Genomic DNA, 13039 nt, shown 5'->3' on the forward strand with positions numbered 1-13039 from the left:
TTCTACTATGGGAAGCATTCCAATTTAATGCATTTGATGAATATTCATGAATGGGTATGATCGGTGGCAGTATATGTTTCGTCATTGGGCAAGCCTCTCATGAATATTCATGAACTGAAAAAATTGCAGAAGCTCCTATTGTCACTTGAAACTTTGTGGAGTTAGGAAGTAGACAGAACCAAAGGAATTCAGGAGCTGATCGTCTGGTTGGTGTAGAGGATCTATGGTACGGTCTTATCACACCATTTGATTCGCTGTTCGGTGGGCCCATCGTTCTTGGACATTTAAAACTCACACCTGCCCTGCTTGTCCTCAGTAGCATGAGCTGTGAAGGATATTTAATCCATAATCAATTTCCATAATGGACTATTTACATAATATTTACATTATAGTTTGGCCTCATGAAGTTCCTAGCATTTCCCTAATGGCAACCTTCATATTGCACCCAGAGAGTTTTGCAGTTAATTGCTGCTTTTAAAAAAGTACACCACAGTGTCCCCAGTAACCCAGAGAGTGCTTTCTTTGTACATAAAAATGAAAAGAAAAAATTTGCCGTGCGGAGCGGTTGAAAATGCAGTCATGTAGTCTCATCATAACTTTCCACTTGCCGTGTATTAATTTAGGGTTTGTGTCTTACGTAAAATCAAGCAACATAAAGCCAACATGACAGAACGGGTGCTTAATTTGTGCTATCAGTGCAGTGCAATAAACTGAATGAAATAATGTAATATATAAGATAAAATTAAATATTTCATCCAGGATAATGAGGACAGGAACAGATTCATTATATCCTGGCGTAAATAAAGGCATGGTAGATGAAGGGGAAAGAGGCCGCCCCAGTCATTCAGTGCTACACAATCTCTCATTGCGCTCTATTAAAGTGGTACACTGTGTGAAAGTATAATCTATTGAGCTCTCGGAGTTTCATTATATTTTACTGGCATGCCTTTCGTGTAAACTGTAAACTGCTGCTTTAAGAATGAAGCTGTAATGACTCATATCGTCATTCTCATGCTGTACGGAGCGTCTGGTCCCCGCAGTATCTACGGTTGATATTAGTTTTTTTTTTGGCAATCAGAAAAAGAGTTAATTAATCTAGCCTCTTGGGCTATCTTTTAGCGTGTTCGATTCGGCTCCTAATGTTTTTGAAGGATGAGTCAATCTGTATTTGGCTGTGCAATGTCTTGTTTGGGGATGGGAGAATCCTTTTCCAGAAATGCCTGAGGCTAAGCACGTTCCACAGGCATCATTAAAAAGTGCACCATCAGCATACGCTAACATCTCCAACGCTTCCCCCTCAAACCCAGCTTTTTAAAGCCCTGGGTGGAGTGCAGTGCATTCCTTTAAAAAAAAACTATGAGCGCTGTTCTCAGGAAAGTTTGCCAAACTTTCTGAGGGGAAATGTATGGAAGATATTTAGAAACATAAAAGGAAGCAAAGTTTTGTTTTCATTTTAAAATTCAGAGTACAGGCCTTTCATCTTGGAAGTCGTGAAAGCGTTTCTTAAAGCCTCCACGTCTTTTTACCCCGCTGCACTGTGGGAAGACACCGGCGCAGCTGGTGAAAGCAGGATATATCACCGACAGAAACCCTCCCTCCCTGGGCACGCTGTGACCAATTATTTAGCATCCTGATTGCATTCCCTTTTAATGCACAGCGTCACCAATTGTGTTCTGTGTTCTGCTTTGCCATCATAGTTCTGGAACACTGCCTGGGTTTGTTGGGCCTACCAAGCTTTGATGCTTTTTTTAATCTCTCCAGGCAGCGGGTTCAGAGACATTTAATCACTGGCAAGATATCACACTCCGCTTTCCTTCCTGTCACAGCCGGAGAGTTCCTGTCGCTAATTAAAGAGCCGGGGTGACGGCTACTGTCCACAAACGCTCCCAAGCAGGCAGGCCAGGGGCATGCGCTGCTACTCAAGGACTGGCTGTAAAAGCAGCTCTCTGCCCAGCCATCAATCAGAGTCAAATAAGTGAGGACCTCACGGCCGATGAATATTCATAAGCACCTGCCTCCCCTGGAAGTGCTTAGGTTCAGCAATGCAGCATCAGCTTATTCGGTGCGAAGCATAAATAGGCCGACATCTCGTTTCTGCCAGGGGATGTGAGCTCTGCCACCTCCCCCTGGAGAAACTGAAATGTGAAACTGAGAAGCAGGAGAAAGTGAAATTTTGCGTCAGGGATAGCACAGCTCAGATATATACTCTCAATACAAAATGGCTGCATTTTTTTTTAGCATGCAGAACGTCTTTTTGTTTAAGAAGCATTTTTCATTTTATTCAATTGGTCTTTATTTTTATTAGAGTGTTGTGTTGGATTTTAACATGCTATCATTGAGGCTTGTTGAAAACTAGTCTTGGTACAAAATGTACACTGTATTGGGCACTGGTTATTAAGAGTATGTCAGGTTTTTTTATTGTATTTGTCCTCAAAACATAAAAAGTAAATAAATACATTCGGGCATTCAGAATATACAAATATAGATTAATATTTTGTCCACTTTTTCAATGATTCATTTTTATCTCTGCTATATGTGCAAACCTGAAATGAAAAAGGAACTAACAGCTAGAATATTTTCTATTCGTTCTGACATTGTTTATTTTTATTATATTATAGCATGCCTACTTTAAAAAAAAAGAAACCAGAAATAGCGCTTCACAGAAATGGCACAGACATTCTCTGTGCAGCACAAGCGCCTGAAAATGTGCAAATGGAATTGGCTGTATGCTCTGAATTTTGTGGAGACCAAACCTTATGCACCATTCATCTGAAAGAATAAACGTAACACTTTTTTTAGTACCTGGATTCCAAATTAACTGTCAAAAGGATAGCGTTAGAAAGAAAATTAAATGTTATCATGAGAAACAAACTAAATGAACAAGACCGTAACCGGTAATGTCGTTTTGCCCTTCATCTTGCAGGGACTAGAAGTACCTTCGCATCGCACACCAGCTGTTAAGACTTTTTATTTTATTTTTAAATTCTAACTCTAGCTTTCGCTCTCTCTGTGGCAAGCCTACACAGCCAGTTATAGCAAATAGTGTCTTTGCTTGTTAGAGGGTGAAATTTATTTTGCATACATACGTATGTGCGTATGTATTTCTGTGTATGGAATTTCATGTGTGTGGACCGCAGGTCATATTGCCACAAAGTAGCCGGTGTATTGACAACTTCCCGTAAGTGAAGATTGGATAATTGCACATTCCACTTTATTGTGTACTATTCTGGTATTCACAGTTAGTATAGAGATCATCATGTCAACTTTACAATGCGGCTCATTGTCATTAATTGATCTGGTCATGTCTGGGGTGGAAAATCCTCTTAAATGTTGAACGAGCTTTGGTTGGCCTGCTCGGACTCTGCGCTCCCCACTGGCATAGATTCCTCAAATTACCTTTTCTGCCGGATTTTTTTTATTGTCTGCAGTTTATTCCGTAATTTCTTAATTTTCCACATCTGACGGATGGCTTTCATCTCCGTGCCATGTGGCGTTCCATGGGCGTGATTAGCTTCGGTACTCCAGAGATTTTCCGAGTTCATAAAATCCTGTTAAACCGTGAAATTCCCGTTCTTTAAAGTTCACTTTCTCCAGCCATTGATTTTCCTTTCTTGACCTAATGCTATGTACTTGGAGGGTGGGGGGAGGGGGGGGAATGCGCTGGCCACAATGCGCACAGTTGGTGCGACACACAGCGAGTGGCACAGATGAAATCGGTGGCGGAAGTCCTGGCCAAGCCAACCGCAGTGCGAAAGGGTGGGAGATTCCAGCAACAGCAGTGATCCACAGCAGGGGCTTTTCCACGAATTGAAAGGGAAACCGGGCCAGTGGGTTCTAATAACAAAACAACTAAATAACACCGGGTAAAATTTTCACAAGCACATCAACCGTGCGAAAAAGTCGGCCATTTTCTTTTCGCATGCAGGTCGCGAGTTCTGTGCCGTACTGTCAAATCAAATGCTTTCGCTGTGGTTCGTTTAAAAAAAAAAAAAACTGCAGCAGTTAGATTTCCCAGCAAACAACGTTTGATTTTAAGCTGCGACCATCATTTCATGTTAAATTGTGAGGCGAAATTCTGACTGTTTCTCAGAGAGTGGCCATAAATGCCTGGAGCGGGGCGTGGAGATTGGGGGAGGGGGAGGCCAGCCTTTGAATGACTGCATTTCCCAACAGCGACATTCAAGCCTACACCCCCCTCCCTCCACCACCCCCCCGCCCCCCACCTCCCCATGGCCCCCTGCATCAGTCCTCCACCCGGGACGTCTCTGCTCGCCAAACAACCTGCTTGTGGCGGATAGCTGATGATTAAGGAACCCCTCGCGATTCATCATAGCCCCTGCTTAATTTATTAGTCCTGAGCCGCGTATGAGGTGCGGGCCGCGGTTTACACTGACCCTGGGCTTGTGAAATAATTAGTACAATAGTGCAAATCAGCCGTTTTTTTTTCCTCCCTTTTTTTTAAGGAGTAATTTAGTGGGTGCGCGGGCTCTCGCCGGAGCTCCCCCATTAATCAAAGAGGGGCCGTGCACATCAAAGTGCTGCTTCCCCGCCGCAGCGGCATCCATCACCCGCTATTAAACGCACCGCTGCGAGGCCTGATAAATCCCACGCCTTCGATTCGCCGCCTCCGCGCCCGCCGCCGCTCTGCGCGCGCCGTCTCCTTCTGAGCGGGGAGCGGGTCATGTGACCGCACACGGGAAGGAGGAAGCGGGGTGGGGGAGGCGGGGGGGTGGGGACAGATCACAGCTCGTGCTTTAGGCCCCCGGGGTCACACGAGAGCCAGCTGGGGTCTGCTGCAGCCCCCCCCCCCCCTTTTGAACGGCCAATCAAATCACGGGCCTGCCTCGTCTGTGCAGCATCTGCATTTAGCGTGGGAGGGGCGCACACTAGCACATGCATCCTCCTGAAAAATGTACAGTCTGCCAACCGCTATTTTCCACTCTGCAGCAATGATGATGATGATGATGATGACACTAAGATTAAGAACAAAGATGTTTGATGATGAGTGAGCAGATACAGGGGGATGAGTGAACAGCTGCAGGGGGATGAGTGAGCAGATACAGGGGGATGAATGAACAGCTACAGGGGGATGAGTGAGCAGCTACAGGGGGATGAGTGAGCAGATACAGGGGGATGAGTGAGCAGCTACAGAGGTATGAGTGAGCAGCTATAGGGGGATGAGTGAACAGCTGCAGAGGGATGAGTGAACAGCTACAGGGGGGATGGACTGAGATTGGACTGGAAGCTGACAGAGTACTGGAGGATAGGTCAGAGGGCTGGGAACTGAGGGGAAGAGATAACCAGAACAATCAAGGAGAGAGAGAGGAGGTGAGAAGAGCATGGCTGTAATTCAGCATTGTGAGTCGGAGGGGGTGGGAGAAGGAACAGGGAAAACGGAGGAATAGGGAAGGGAACAGGGACGAGATGAGGGTAGAACTCCTGTTTCTCCGATTTCTGGTGTTTTGGCTCTGTACTGCAGCGCATTGGATTTGAAATAAAACAATGAATATGAGGTTAAAGTGCAGCCTGCCGGCTTTAATTTGATGGTATTTATATCCATATCGGTTGATTTGTGTAGGAATCACAGCCCTTTTTACAGCGATCCCAAAATCCGAAAGGAATGTATGAGTGGCTGTGGAACACCCTTTTCAGCATATAAATGTTTGCAAATCCATGAAATAAGAAAGACTGCAATATGTACAGATTAGATATACTGTATAAAACTACGTACAGAAAAAGAAGAATATGAATGCTGTGAAATGTGTTTATGATATATGCCAAACGGGAAATGAACCTCCGCTATCGATTTGGGAGACTGAAGTCAAGCGTGTGCTCTCCTCCGAAGCATGTGATGTCAGCTGCCACTTATCACCCCAGAGTTCATAAGTCATCCTTACAGAGACGTGAGCGGGGACACTTCATCCGCAGCTCGACTGGTGGACCAGTGGGTGCCCCGATCGGGGTTCGCTGGTGCGCCATGTGACGATGTCATCCCAGCTGATTGAAATCCTGCCTTCAACCGGGTGACCCTAAAGCCAGCCGCGTGTCGCCCTGCAAGGCCGGCTTGGTGGCATTAGCGGAGTCCAGATTCGATGCCGGACCCTGCAGTGCAGTGCAGCGGTTCCTTAACAAGACGAGCCACACAGCAGCTCCCCGGCGCATATGTGCTGTAGCAAAATGTATTATTAAAATAAGAGCTACAGCTGCGCGGTTAGGGACGGGTTTTGCCTAACGACGGTTGTTACGGTGCTGTCAGGTGAACGGCAGCTCGGGGCAGCACCCTGTCTTCGGCATTACGCAGAGGAGCGCGTAGTCAGGACTGCTGCCGGGAGGCGAGGGGTGCGTTCCTGTGGAAGGGGCTCGTTCGGTGATCCCTGCTCCGTGCTGCGAGACAGCAGCTGCCCCAGAGCGCAGAGCTTTTTCACGCCGTCCCGGTTCCCTCGCGCCGAAATCCGCGAACGTGTAAAAACCTGTCGCTGTCCCGTACGGTCTCCCTCAGGCGACTGCTCTCTTTTTTAGGCCTTGCTGTAGAAATGCCTCCCATAGCTCCACCTGAGGGGGTTGGGGGGGTTGTGGGTAAGAGGCTGGGAAAAGGGAAATAAGATTAAGGAATGAAACTTCACTGCCTGTACATATACTGCCCTGGAACAGACAGGGGGTGGGGCTGCGGAGTTTCATGCTTTGTTTGGCTCGTCTTCCAAAGGCTCGGGGCTGGGTTCACTGCATGCTGAAGCGATCCATGGACCAGTATCAAATCCTGACCATGGCGGTGCAGAAAAAATTACCTAGGGAGGGAGGGTTTGAGGTGGCAGGATTGTCAGTGCCTCACTTCCGGCTAGGGTTGCCAGATTTATAATTTTTCAGACAAATTTTATAACATGCACAGCTGGAAGCTAATTCGAAACCTGGACATTCCGGTCAAAAACCAGGCAGCTGGCAGCCCTACTCAAAGCCAATAACCTCCCAACTCACAGCATGCTGCTGGAAGGGAATGGGCAGTACTGGCCCTAACGCCACACATTTACTACAGAAATTTAAGCAAAGGTACTGTAAACAGTGGGACCTAAATCACTGTAGCCTGAATGCCAGCCTGTATGCTAACTCCAGCTTTTCAGACTAATGCATTAGCCTTTTCCTTCCAACAAACACAGAACGGACTGGAATCAAACTAAGAAATTACCTTCCCTCATAAACATTTAATGGCAACACATTTGCTATGTATAGAAGATGCATCTGATTTTATGTGTTGTGACATTTTTAAGGGACTGATACACTGACTGGAAGAAGAGTGCTCTTAAGAGCTGGCAGCCATTTTGGCAGAGAAACTACGAATGAGGAATTAAGACTACAGTTCCCAGGGGGATAAGAGTCTGAGCTGGTTTGCTGGAGCAGTCAGGTGCACTTCATTATTAATTGGCATTCAGGTAGTGCTGTCGGTGATCAGTTGTAAAGCTTTTCCTGAATGTGTGTGTTGGTGCCCTTGCTTTTTCTTTCTTAAGTTCAGCCAGGTAGGTCAAGTCTGTACCTGCATTTTAAGAAATGGTTTTTTCCAAAAGCCAGCATTAATAAATGGGGTGTTTTGGGGGTGAACTGGGAATGTGTGTGGGAATGGGAGCTGCATTTATATCCTTTACATTTCTAACATTCTCAGTATCACCACTGAGACTGGTCCTTAAGGCAGATGGTCTAAAAGTCTATAAGTGGGGCAAGTACTTGCATGGTAAAGAAAGAAACTCACAGACTTTCTATTTGCAAGTCAAAAAAAGTCTGCTTTTATCAGGCTGCAGGGCTGTAATCTCTGGCTGAAATGTTATCAGCCCTGTGGTCTAATTAATAAGACAGGCTGTTGTAGCAAAAAAAAAGTAAGTTAGCAAGTTTCTTTCTTTACACTTTATAGCTTAGCACTTTAGGGCAAAGCATTCTGCATTGTGTAGCCAAGGGTAGCTTAGCTGCTTGTCTGGGACACATACAGCATTTAACAGTAGAGTAGAGCCTCATATTGTCAAATAAAGTAGTTAAGGGTAGTGTAGCCTCCCCTTGGAGGCCTATAGCTCTTTGCTATCAGCCTGCTGGAGAAATATGCCTTTAGTTGGATAGAACTGCCAATATCCACGGAGGGAAACTTCTGATAGTGCTCCAAATTTTGGGATGCTAGGTGGTGTATCACATCAGAAAGTTAACTGTTCCACTAAACGAAGACCACCATTAAACTATTTCTGTAGCCAGGCAGTAGAAAAGCTCTAGTTGCTAGTGTTGTAAGCCCAGCCCAGTCAGTGATGCATTTTCCAATTTCAAGAAACGTAATCCTTTGGCATTTTCTTTTCCCCTTGACAGTCAGTGGCTATACTTCATTTTTGCAACGACCGTTAGCTGAATATTCTTATGTAGCATAAAGGATAGGCGACTGGGCTTGCACGTCTAAGGTTGTAGGTTTGATTCCCAGGAGGGTCAGTGCCATTGTAGTCTCCAGCATGGTAGAAATTCTTCAGTAAATATCCAGCGGTCTAAATTTATTGTTTGTCAAAAGAATGCCATCTGAGCGTATGCTAAATGCCTTAAATGTAATGGCACATTTTTGCCACAGACATTGGGTTGTACGGGTCTGGGTCTGAAACAGAGACGGAGGGCTGTTGAGCTGCCTGCCTGGGCCTCGTACGGCATTATGGGAGTGTGCAGATGGCCTGAGGGGCTAAAATCAGCTCCGTTATTACACCGGCCTGCTGTGATTAATGGAGGGGGTGCCTGGGCTGTGCTGTTAAGTGCAACACTGCTAATTGTATCAGTATGAACTCTCCGTCTATCTGTCCACTCCAAATGGAAAATCTGATAAGGAAGTCCCTCTTGTGTTATTACACATCGTTGGTCCGGAGGCAGGAAGCAAAGAAAAAGGGGGGGGGGGGGAGAATGGGGGGAGAAGAATGAAATTGCATGGACATGGAGTGTATTTATGAACTGGGGAATTATTTGTCAGTTGGGGGGTGACGGTTTTGAACATTTTATTTCCTTTTGCTCCATCTTGCTTCACTTTAATCAAGATTCAGTCTAATCGCGAAGCTTTGGACAGAGCACTGCAGTTAAATCTTGTCCTTAATTTAAACTGATAGTATATTTTTTTACGTAGGACTTGGATGTCCACGTATATCCACATTGTTTTAAAAAGGGGCATATTTGACTGAAAATGATGTGGAAATAATGTAGTACACACATGACGTACTAGCCCAGGGTTAGGTCACCCTGGTCCTGGTGTGCCGGACAGATGTTTCTGGTTCTCGCTCCATCTCCATCATTAAGCTCCATTAGGCTTAATGAACGCAGGTGACCACGTTCTGGAGATGCTCAACGTTTCCCCGTTCAGGCCCAGGATCTTAATCATCCATCAAACTCTTGCTATCCGGCTTGGATGGAACAAAAACCAGAAGCATCAGTGGAACTTCAGGCTGAGGTTTGCCTACTCCAGCACTTTCCTGTATTTTGAAGCTTTCTGTGGATTGGATTAGGTTTGGCACTGACACATTATTCTTCTGTGAGTGCTGGTATTTTCCATAACATTGCTGGCTCTAGATACAGTGGCCTGGATTCAGTCAAGAGTTGCCTTTAACGTACAGTACAATAAATGCACACAGACCAAAAAAAATGCAATACAGATTTCTTCCTTTGGAAACTTTGGAGGTCCTGTGAGTTCATTTTGGTGGATTTTGTTCATTTTGGCTTGATCCTGTTTAATTTCCTTTACAGTAAATGTCAGCGTTGCCAAGTCGGAGAGAACATTTCTAACTTTCGAGAGAATCAAGAGTTAAGAACCAATGTGGAATGAATCCAGGCCTCTGTTCATTTGCCTGGCAGTCAGTCTTATCTGTGCGAGCTGAGCTTGAGAACGAACCTCATTTATATGACTGGATGTTTAGGGAGGCGGTCCAGGGTTTGCCCAGGTGTAAAACCGGCGCTGCCTAACCGACGAATCTAACCCGCGGCCTTCAAACCGGCAACCCCCCGGCGCCCGAGCCGCCGCACCGGCCGCTTCCCTGCCGTCCAGATGCTGCCGGTACCAGCAGATGTCTGCGGCTGCGGCCCTTCCCAGAGCCGTTTGTTCTCCGCCCGCTCCTCATCTGTCGAGAGAAGAGTCGGGCATAGCGCACGAGAGACTTTTTTTCCACTTGACTTTTTTCTATTAGTATTACCACAGTTAATATTGTTGTTATTGTAGTTTGCGTACCTTGGCTCTTAGGAGGTTGCAGGCTGCATTAGTGAAACGGAAATAGGGGACCGCGCGCCCCCGTGTCTCTTGCTTCCTGTCTGCTGCAGTCTGTTTTGCGGTCTGGCGCGGTAGGACCTGGCCAGGCCTCCCTTGTTTCCATAGTTATGCACGCGTGTATTGACCGCGTATCGACTATGTATCGAGCCTGAGATGCATTCATATTGTTTGGTTTACCGATTTTCCAGGACCTTTTGCTTTCTCCATGTGGTTTCTCCATCAACAAGGCTGCGAAACAGCCATGTATCCAGCAGGTAAGATTTGTCCATGAATTATTAGGTTTTTTTGTTTGTTTTTACTGTGATTGCTTCATTGTAATGGCTTAGCAATGTTACGGAATACCCATTACTAAGTAAACTTAATTAAAGTTAGCCAGAATGTATCTACATTATTCTGATTACAAACATGTAAATTAAACATTTATTTGAAGCAAATGTTAAGTAAACATTCTTAAGCTTATTTTGACAACTTTGCAATCTTGCTCTTGTGCTAAATTAAAAAAAATACCTAAATAAAGATCTCAGTTGTCTGTTAACTGAAATTTGTTTGCCATTATTGCCATGTATTTTTTCCATGCTTGAGGTATGTCAGTGGCTTTGTGTATTTATTTGTACTGTTTTTTTTTTTTTTCATCTTTTGTGATTTCTCCTGAATATCAAATTTGTTTGATTGTTCTTTACATGTGTGGGTCTGTTTGTTGCACTTTGAGCGATTCACATGTATAGTTTTATTTTAGCATTTAGGATTTCTGTGAACGTGGAATGGAATATTTTTGCCTCTGTAGCGTTGTTGTGTGTCGCTGTAGTAGGGTTTGGGAGTAGTAGGGTGCTCTCTTGGCTGCAGTGATGATTTAGACCTAGATTATCAGCATGAATTAGGTCTTTATCGTGCAATGAAAAACTCTGAATCAGGAACATGAATATCATGTCTGTCCTGGCATGGATGGAAGGTTATGTGGTTTTGGTAGATGATGCAATTAGTTGCTAAATGTCCATTGTCTACTCAACAGAAGATCAAATCACATTTAGTGTCCCTGCAGGGAAGTTTGCGTCCCTCCCTGGCTTCAGTAACTTATTTGATGGTTTCAAGATTTACTGGGCGTTTCCTGTAGGTGTTCATCAGTCTCTCACATCACCTGGGAATTCTGAGCCACTCTTCCTTTGAATTGCTTCAGCTCAGGCTTTCTTGTATGCGGAGCTTGCATCCGGTGCTTTCCACCCATCTCAATAGGCTGTTGCCTGTTTAAGAGATACTGCTCCACAGTACTCGTATTCGATTTGCACTGGTGCTTCAGCGATGCGGCTGGTCAGGAAATGTTGTTAGCCTGGTCTGACACGATTGCACATATTAATCAGATGAATGCCCTTAATTCTGTACTATATCGGAAATCATTCTGGATAAGAGCATCTGCTAAATGAATGTAATGTAATGCAATGTAGTGTAATGCGGTAGGACATGCATCAGTTTTTTTTTGTAAGCAAATGTAATGGCTCCATTGGGTGTGAGAGTAAAAGAGTAAGGCTTCATGTGTCGAAGCTGTTAACACGACATCCATCCCGAAAGAAATCCATGCCTCCAAAAGCACTGAAATTCAGCTGTTATTTATTATATTATTCGGGGGGCGGGGGAAGGTATAATGAATGACCGATGGATTCAGTCAAAAAAAGAATCTTGAAGGAACTCTACCCCTTCATGATTGCATTGGAACAGAGTAACGTTTTAGTGTAGAACGGCTTGCCAGTTCCGGTTGAATCCAGAGGCCACATTATCGCGAAATAGTACCGGCTTAATCTGGTTTTGTCTTTTTTTTTTTTTCCTCCTTTCTTTCTTTTCTACTGTTTCTTTGTTTATTGAACAGCACTTTCTCTGGGAGGCTTTGATTGAATGCTGGAAGCGGGCCTGGACTCGGTGATATGACACGGTGAAGACCGCTGCCCGCGTGCGCCATGGCGCCTCTCGCGTTCTGGTGGACGCAGTGCGTTATGAACGCGTCACCGCAAGATGCAACGCCATAGTGGCAGCGTTTCAGTTACCATAGAGCTGTGATAGATCACTGCTTCCTTTTCAGTCGGTGCCACTCTCAGATGTAGTCTGTGGAAGTTAATACCCTGTTGCTGTGTTATATGATATTCTCCTGTGTGTCTGTGCTGTATCACTGTACTTAATATAACATTTTGAGGAGTTTTCTCATCTGGCCATCATCAGCAGCCTTCTTGACAAAAGTCTTCGCACCAAAAACGCTGACTTGCATAAAAGCGGAGATATCAAAGCTGCGTGCGGGGAACATGGTATTCATTTTGAACATTCTATAATTGTGAGGGTTTTATTTCCAGCACTGCACAAAAAGCCTGCGTTTTGTGCGTGTGTGTTGACCTTGTGCTGAGAGTCACCATTACTGAATAACACCTTTTTTCAGCTCCCAAAAAAAAAAAAAAAAAAAAAAACTGTGGAGCAAAATTAGATAATTATGAAACATTTAATTGATTTTTAATCTTTGTTTGCATTTCAAGATCAGAGCCCATGGGCCTCCTCTATTGATATCTGAGGGACAATTGAGTTCCTGTCCCAGCTTCAGAGATAATGACAAACTGCCTAATTGCCTGGTAATGTGTAGTTTATTTCTCCCCGCGACTAGTTTCATCTCTTTGTTTTGTGTGGGTGGGATGACTCTTAACTAGGAGGGGTTGGAGGGGATTAGAGGAAGATTGAAATTGTGTGGATAACCAAGACATAAAAAAAATCTAATCTTCAAAGTGCGTTTAGTTACTATTAATCTGAGTAATGATA

General features: G+C 44.8%; 1 long non-coding RNA gene across 1 annotated transcript; it reads left to right on the forward strand.

The window, feature by feature from the left end:
• Positions 1–7390: 7390 nt before the first annotated feature.
• On the forward strand, positions 7391–12223 carry LOC135243907 (uncharacterized). The gene is made up of 3 exons (XR_010326833.1): positions 7391–7508; positions 10441–10506; positions 12111–12223. It is a non-coding gene; the product is annotated as an uncharacterized LOC135243907 (long non-coding RNA).
• The last annotated feature ends 816 nt before the right edge of the window (positions 12224–13039 follow it).

The sequence above is a fragment of the Anguilla rostrata genome, chromosome 17 (genome assembly GCF_018555375.3).
Source record: "Anguilla rostrata isolate EN2019 chromosome 17, ASM1855537v3, whole genome shotgun sequence".
Classification (NCBI taxonomy): Eukaryota; Metazoa; Chordata; class Actinopteri; order Anguilliformes; family Anguillidae; genus Anguilla; species Anguilla rostrata.